The sequence below is a fragment of the Vidua macroura genome, chromosome 6 (genome assembly GCF_024509145.1).
Source record: "Vidua macroura isolate BioBank_ID:100142 chromosome 6, ASM2450914v1, whole genome shotgun sequence".
Taxonomy (NCBI): domain Eukaryota; kingdom Metazoa; phylum Chordata; class Aves; order Passeriformes; family Viduidae; genus Vidua; species Vidua macroura.
This window is the reverse complement of record NC_071576.1, coordinates 37,902,023-37,909,574: the sequence shown is the minus strand read 5'-3', so window position 1 is coordinate 37,909,574 and position 7,552 is coordinate 37,902,023.

Here is a 7,552-nt window from a genome sequence, read left to right as displayed (position 1 = left end):
GAAGCAAGAATGAAATAAAACACAACATGAAAATGCGGCCAAAACTCTTAAATGGGGAAACAAGAAGGCACCAAAATAAGCATGTAAAGTGTCTTTTCATCATGAACAGAATAAGATGTTTCCCAGTACAAGAGTCACCAGTTTGGTGATAATATCCAACAACTTGAGCTGCCACCGTGTATGATTCGAGACTGAAGGCTAAAGCCTCTGCTAGATACTCAATAATAAACACACTGGACATCTAAACTGTTATATATCTTGGCACTTGACCAGCAAAGCATCCATGTAAAACCGTATGCCAGTAAATCTGCCTTCTGCTTTTAAGCTGATTATTCAAGGGTTAACTATGAGATCCCCTAATGAAGTAATAAAACCCAGACATATTTTAAAAGGTATTGCTTCATCACACTATCTGTTTTGGAGCATTCTCAATGTATAAACAATAGAATGGAAATGCTGTGTAACCTACAAAGAGTTAATTAATTCTGGTACACGTTATGTGAAACATTCTTTGCTCTACCTTTACTGCAATGCTTCAGATTTTATTAGGACTGGGCCTAAAACAGAATCCTGTATAAGACTCCCCTGCCCTCAAAGTTGAAAGGGTGCTCAAAATCTAATCCACATCGCACAACCTGATTTTACCAATTAATCCATTCAGCACCATGATTGTGGTAGAGATCCCTGGCTTAATCCAGATATTCCAGCTTGTACCCTTTCTGGGTGGTAGTGATGCCTTTTACTCAGGCATCCTGCTGTGGCATAAGGCAGGTTTCAATGGAAATAGTACCAAAATGCAAGCAACCTATGAGACTGTATTTATTTACACCTTATACCTAGTTCTGCATGTTTTGTCATAAGGATTGTGCTCCTGACAGAAATAAGACACTCCTGATCCTAATCTCAGGTAGACATTGCAAGCACTGGCCAGTGACTGACGCTCAGATTCCACCTGAGCTGTTGTGCATCAGGGTAAACCACATCATCCCTGCTCTACTGAGCCACTAAGGAAGGGATCAACCTTGCCTCACCTTAGCTTTCTAAAAGTAAGGGGTCTCACCTGATCAAGTCATGTAGGGAGCTCTGGAGTCCATGGAGAGGGAAGGGTTTCTGCAGATGGTGATTCCTCCTGTCTAGCTCAGAGTCCTCTCCCCAGAATGAGCTATACAGTCCCACCTCTCAGTGGGACTTGACTCAAGAGGAAAAGTAGATAATTAATGTAGCCTATGTACCTATTAAAAGGTTGGTAAAGAGGCTCTGAGAAGCAGGGTTTCCACACAGCATTTGTGTGAGTATGTGTGAGAAGAACCACACAGGATGGGCCCTTGCCTCATCCCAGGCTTTTAAAGAGGACAGTATATCAGCCTTACCCAAGCGTTTAATTGCTCCTTTAGGACAGCTTCAGGACACATTCAGGACAGCTTAATTCCCTCCAGGATGTGATGGATGCTGCTGTCTGCCCTCCCCCAGATGATATGGTCACCTGGAGAGACTTCAGTTGTTGCCACCCTTAAGCAGCCTCTGACAAAGGGCACCATGTGACAGAAGATTTCTTGATCCCTGTCTGCTGGCTGAGGGTGGCAGCATAGTCCTATATAAGGGCACTTAAGAGCCTCATGAGAACCCTTCACAGTTGCTCAGTTCAAGAAAGGCTCCTTCGTAGGCTGCAAAAGATGACCTCTGTGACCATCCATGGGCACAGAGCAGGAGGAAAGAGTTGTTACCCGTGCCATTAGTGAACCACTGTTTTACATCATTTAACATTCACAAATGAAGTGTTTATTGCTCATCCATTTAGGGCTCACTATGTGGTCAAGTACCAGTTTTTTTCAGTCTGCTAAATTACCTGATGAAACTTTTGATTTAAAGAATAGAGCTGGGAGCTCAGGCAAGCCGGGCTCTTACCGGCCAACTAGATTTGCTGTCATATATGAGTGACAAGACATTTATGCTGATAGGTCAACAGACAAACATTAATTTTCTTCTCTCTGGCCCCATTATCTAAGCCCCTGTGCCATCCACAGCCACTGGAGTGAATGTTCATTTCTATTCGACTGTCATACTAACTACTGCTCTAGTTTAAGTATTCTTTTGAACCACAAGAACAATGTGCACAAGGCGCAAATCCATCCCGCTCCTCCATGGCTAAGTAGAGCCATTAGACAGGAGAAACAATAGAAACTCAGCGGGGGCTCTGTGTTTGCTCCCTGCATGGCCGCACACAAAGACAAAAAGCAAGGAGGGCAGGATGGTCCAGGGATGGTACTGGATACCCTGATGCACTCATTTTCCCAGCATCCCCAGATCACAAAGAAATAGAGGTTTTGCATGGGCCTGCAGAGGCTACATCAGTCACTCGGCACAGGACCTCATTGTCTGGTTTGTTTTGTTTCCCTGAACAATATGTCACATATTTACTTTCCTCTTGGAGGGCTGATGGTAACATAAAATCATCACCATGTTATGCCAAAATGTCAGCATGCCACATCACTACATCTTCACATGAGGCTGCCTCATGGGCCCCCACTAGGATTTCTGCACCCAATCATTTCCCATAAGCAGTGTTTGTAGGATGTGAGATCTTCTTAAAATAGGACAAACCCAGAAATCCTGGAGCCAGTGGCAGCTCTCGTTCGAGTCTCTGTCTTGAGTGACTCCATCTGGACAATCTAGGACTGGTTTTGATTGGCTGTGGAAGCAGCTGGTCCTGGTTAAAACCATTTTTTACTAGAAGTAAATATAACTGCTAGGAATATAAGTCAGGAAGGTCTTTCTCTCCAGTCATTAGCAAGTTTTACCTCTGGTGAAGGGATTTCAAAGTGGATTTTCTTACTTAAGTGGCCAGCTGTATTTTAAATACCTTTAACTTTTACCAATGTGCATCTCTGAGATGTTTGCTGCTGCTGCTGCCCTGCTGCAGCTTATCCTGGTGCACAAGCAGGTGCAACTCCACTGAGTCCCACAGACTTTTTCCTGCCAGTACTAGCCTATGCATCTCTCCAGAAATCCAGCCCTGGATGTTTAACAGCTTCTGCCCAACACCAGACTAGCAGAAGAGTGAGGGAAGCAGAAGAGCTCAGCAAACACCCGGTGCAGCCACAATGCCTTGATGGCAGGACACCTCCTGCTACAAGGGATCAGCCCCAAGCCCCACTGGGATGATGGCATCTCATCAGCCCCTTACGCATACGGGGTTGTGCGCCATGCACCTCTCTCCACTCCAGAAGTTATTCCCAACTCTGCTCTGCTCTCCTCTCTGTCCTCTGGGACAGGCTGCACAGTGGCTGCACTGAGGCCATACTCTGGGATTTGCTCTGCCAACTCTCACATGCCAGAGGTCTGAGGCTTCCTCCTCTGACTGTCTGAAGCGAGCTCCACAATGCTGGGCCCCTACCAAACATCCCGTGGGCTTGGAAAGGGGACGGGAGAGGAGGGACTCTTAACACAGGCAGAGTGTGGATCCATGCCACTCCCCAGGGGAAGGGTTAAGAACTGCCTTTTACTGTTTTTCTGTGACAGATCTCTTTACTCAGTGCTATATAATATAGCCCCAAACATATTCTAAGTAGCCAAGGGCTGCCTGGCCATCTGTTTGAAGACACAGACCTTCTGATGCAGGAGTTCCCAAAGCCTGGCCCATGGGACATTTACTATGGGTCTGCAAAGGGAATTCTTCCCCTTTAAGAGGGCAGCTTGTACTTGTTTTGTAATGCTGCTTCAGGCCGCTGTCCCATCCATGAATGTTGATCCATACATGACTTGTATATGAAACAAAATGTGGGAACTTTTGCACCAAGTGAAAAATCTTCCCTCCAACTCTCCCTCGCCAAACTCAGCCACAACTCTCAGACTCAAAATAAAGAGAAAGATTTGGTCATCTCCCAGGTAACTACTCTCAGTTCCTGCCATAGCTTCCAGGGGTGCTTTTTATGAGAAATCCCAATTTTATCCAGCTATCCTTGGTAAAAGTGCCAAACAACAGCATGACTTTGTGTCTTTCAAAGCAAATTAGGCTTTTGCAGGTGCTTTTCTAAATAGTATCCATGGTCTGCACTAAATTAGTTGAGACAGAAATAGACCCACATAGCTGAAATATGTGCATATCCCTAACTATTTTTGTATTATGTTTCATTTTATGTATTTATTCAAATTTAAAGCAAAGGCACCTTTCAAAGGCTCTAGGCACAATAAATTATACAACAAATACAGTCAAACAAAATCCCAGCAGTACTGAAATCACTTCCTCTGGAGGAACTCAGCTGGCCCAGAGCTGCCCACTTCTTCAATGAGAAGACAGTGCTGTGACTTCCCCATGCTATATCACTTTCTCATATCCCCAGATGTTTTCCCTCCCCTGAGACCTACAGGGTGTCACCTAGAGAGATCCACTTTTCTCTCTCTGTCAGTTTGCTGCCCCAAAAGTGTTTTGGGGCAGCAAAAGGTTTGTCAAGGTATGGGGCGAGCACTCATCTCTCCTTGCTCTTCCTGTTGGGGACTGCAGGCTGGGAGAGCTCAACCTTGATGCCCATCAAAGTGGCCTCTCAAAGAGGGACAACCCCCTGAAACACGTAGAACGCTGGGTCTCTCATCCTGCAAGTCCCTGTAAGAAACCTTGCCCCGTGTCATGGAATGATAGACCGCAGGCAGTATCTTTGTGTCCTTAAAACATAAAATTCCCTAAAACATGCAAAGTATCTATTGGGGAGTAAAATAAAAGGAAACCAAAAATGTCACCGACTGTCCTGATGCCTGTGACCCACAGGAATCCCAGCACCACCCGTACACCTGCCACTGGTAGCAAGGACCAGATGCCACTTCCACAGGCACACAGAAACCAGAGAATTAAAGAAAAATGTGAAATCGATGGGGTTAGTGGATTGTTTTGTTTTGTTTGGGTTGTTTTTTTTTTTTAATAAAGCCATTTTTTCATATTTCCTTTACTTTTTAACTCTGCTCCACACCCCGGCAGCAGGTTTCTGCCAAGGCACAGCCCCTTGCTGGGCGGCTGTGCTGATGGGGCGCTGGGCTGGGGTAGAGGTTTGGAGCTGCTGTGGCATCTGGCATGAAAAAATGTCCCGGGAAGCTGTTACATTAAATGGCCAAATCGATTTATTGAATGGCAGGTGTTAGCTACAAACAGATGGAGAACATAAAGGCATAAGCAGGCATTTGTATGGAAAAGAAGCCATCGATTTGTAGCGAGAGACTCAATGGTGATCGTTACAGCCTTTAACAGAAATGCGCTTTTTTTCACGGGCTGGGCGCGGGGCGGCTCGGGGTGAGCGGGCAGCGGGGAGCGCAGCCCGGCCGGGCCCGGGCCCGCCGGCGGCGGCTGCCGCGGGCTCCCCCGGCGCCCGGGCCGGCCCCGCGCGGGCGGGCGCTGCGTGGCGGTGCCGCCCGCCCCAGTTGCGGCGCGGCGTGTCCGGGCCGCCCGTGGCAGCGCCCCGCGGCAGATGAGGCACGCGCCGGCCTCATTACAATGAGAATGGGCAGGCTGGAGGGGCCATGTGGCAGCAACAGTTTGCAAATCCCCCCTCCTTCTGTGCGAATCGGGAAACATTTCCAAACATTTGTACCCCAAATCGACCACATTAACACCCCTCCGAGCGGCGCTCCCTGGAGGGATGCTCCACGCTACGGGCTTTTAGGCAGAAACAAAACAAGCAAGGGGGATTTTTTTTTCCCCTCTTCTTTTCTCTCTCCTTTTTTTTTTTTTTTTTTTTTTCTTAGAAGCTCTCGGGGTGTGTCAGCGCTGAATCGATGCGCAACTTTCTAGCTAAGGGGTTTTAAAGCCATCGGGGAATCTGTCTCAAAAAGCGGGGTTGTGCACATGGAAGGGCTGCCGAGCCCTGAATAAATGGGCGAGTCTCTGACTAAGAGATCAAACTCACTTCGTGATCAAAAAGGCGAGGCCAGCCCCAAAACAAATCGCAGAGCCTGGAAGCAGGAACGCTGCCGAGAAAGGCGCGCACGGTGCACAGTAAAACACCGCACCGCGCTCGTACAGGCGCTAGGGATGCTGCACTGACCGACAAATTTGTTATGATAAATTTGAATGAGTGCAGGGCAGCCCGCGGGGCTCTGGAGTTGCGAAGGGTTTCTGGGCACCCCGCAGCCCACGACCCTGGGGGTGAGGGGGTCGGCTCCCGGGGAAAGGTGACTAAAGGGCTCCAAGGCGCGAGTGCGCTGCTCCGCGCCCCGCGCGCCGCGATCCGCTCCCAAATGAGTGTGGAGAAGCAGCGGCTGGCGCTGAGGGCAGGGGAGAGGCGTGAGCAGCCGTGCCCCTCGGGCATCCGCACCGCTCCCGGGCACAGGGAAGGGTCAGAGTTAGGGGAAAGGGGAAGACGCAGGACGCCCTCATGTAAACTCGACCCCGACAGGAAGCCAGGCCAGCCTGGCTGTGGCTTCATGATGCTTTAGGGGACAACCTGGGACACCTGGGACACAGGGGAGGCAGGGACGGCCTCGGGCGTGTCCCATTCCAAAAACCCCGGGTGGCACTACGGCGCGACCGGAGCATCAGGCAGGTCCTGTCCTGGCCTTGGGTACGGGTGCTCTGTATTTCAGGACCTCAAAAGCAGCCCAGCAGAAGCCAAGCAGAAAGCGCACGGCGGTAACAACATTACCGGGAGCCGCTCACGGCCAGACCCAGTCCTCGCGGGAGTTTTCCCCCGTGGGTGAGGTGCGCAGATTAGAAATCATGGAACCCTCAGAAAAAGAGGAAAGCGGAGCTGATGGTCTCCATGCAGGTGCTGCTGGCTGCGTCTGTGCGGGCGATAGTGAGTCCTTCGCAGCCCCTTTCCCGGGGTTTGGCAGGCTGAGAGCAGCAAGGACACGGGCGACCGGGGGGGCTCGGGCACATCCCGCGGGTGGGGTAGCGCTGGACGTTCCCCCGGGAACGGAGGAGGGCAGCCTGGCACGAGGGCTCGGGGGGAGGGATGGCTTGGGCAGGCTGGCAACTTTCACCCGCCCGGAATTAATTAACGTTGTCTCGTTAGCGAGATGCGTTTGGCCCGGCCACGCGTATGCTGAGCCGGGCCAGCCTGGAGATAAACCGGCAGCAAATGGGGCGCGAAAGAGGGGAAGAAAGCGGCGTGACCTCGAGTAAGTGAGCTGGAGAGAGAGGGAGCAGGCTGGAAAGGACGGGGAGGCAGCGACCACCGGGTATGTTCGGTCCGGTCAGTGCCTAGCATCCCGACAGGGGCCGCGGGCACCCCTCCTTGGCAAAGCCGAGGGCTCTGCGGGCTTTCTCCCCGTCCCGAGGACATGTACCCCTCGAATTGAGCCAGGGATCTTAAGGGAGGTGGCTGGGCTATTGCTCTCCAAGTGACCCAGGATGGCGTGTTGGGCACAGGAAAGAGTTTGCAGGAGTTGTGCTTCTAATCTGCTCTCGGCCGACTTTCAGGCTCAGCTGTTTGATGCTATTAATGAAACTTTTTTTTTTTTTTTTTTTTTTTTTTTTAATCTGAACTCCCTGTGCGTGTGTGTCAACATGCAGCAGGTGGTTTATTATATTCCCCTGTTATTATTTTATTACGAACTCTTTTTATAG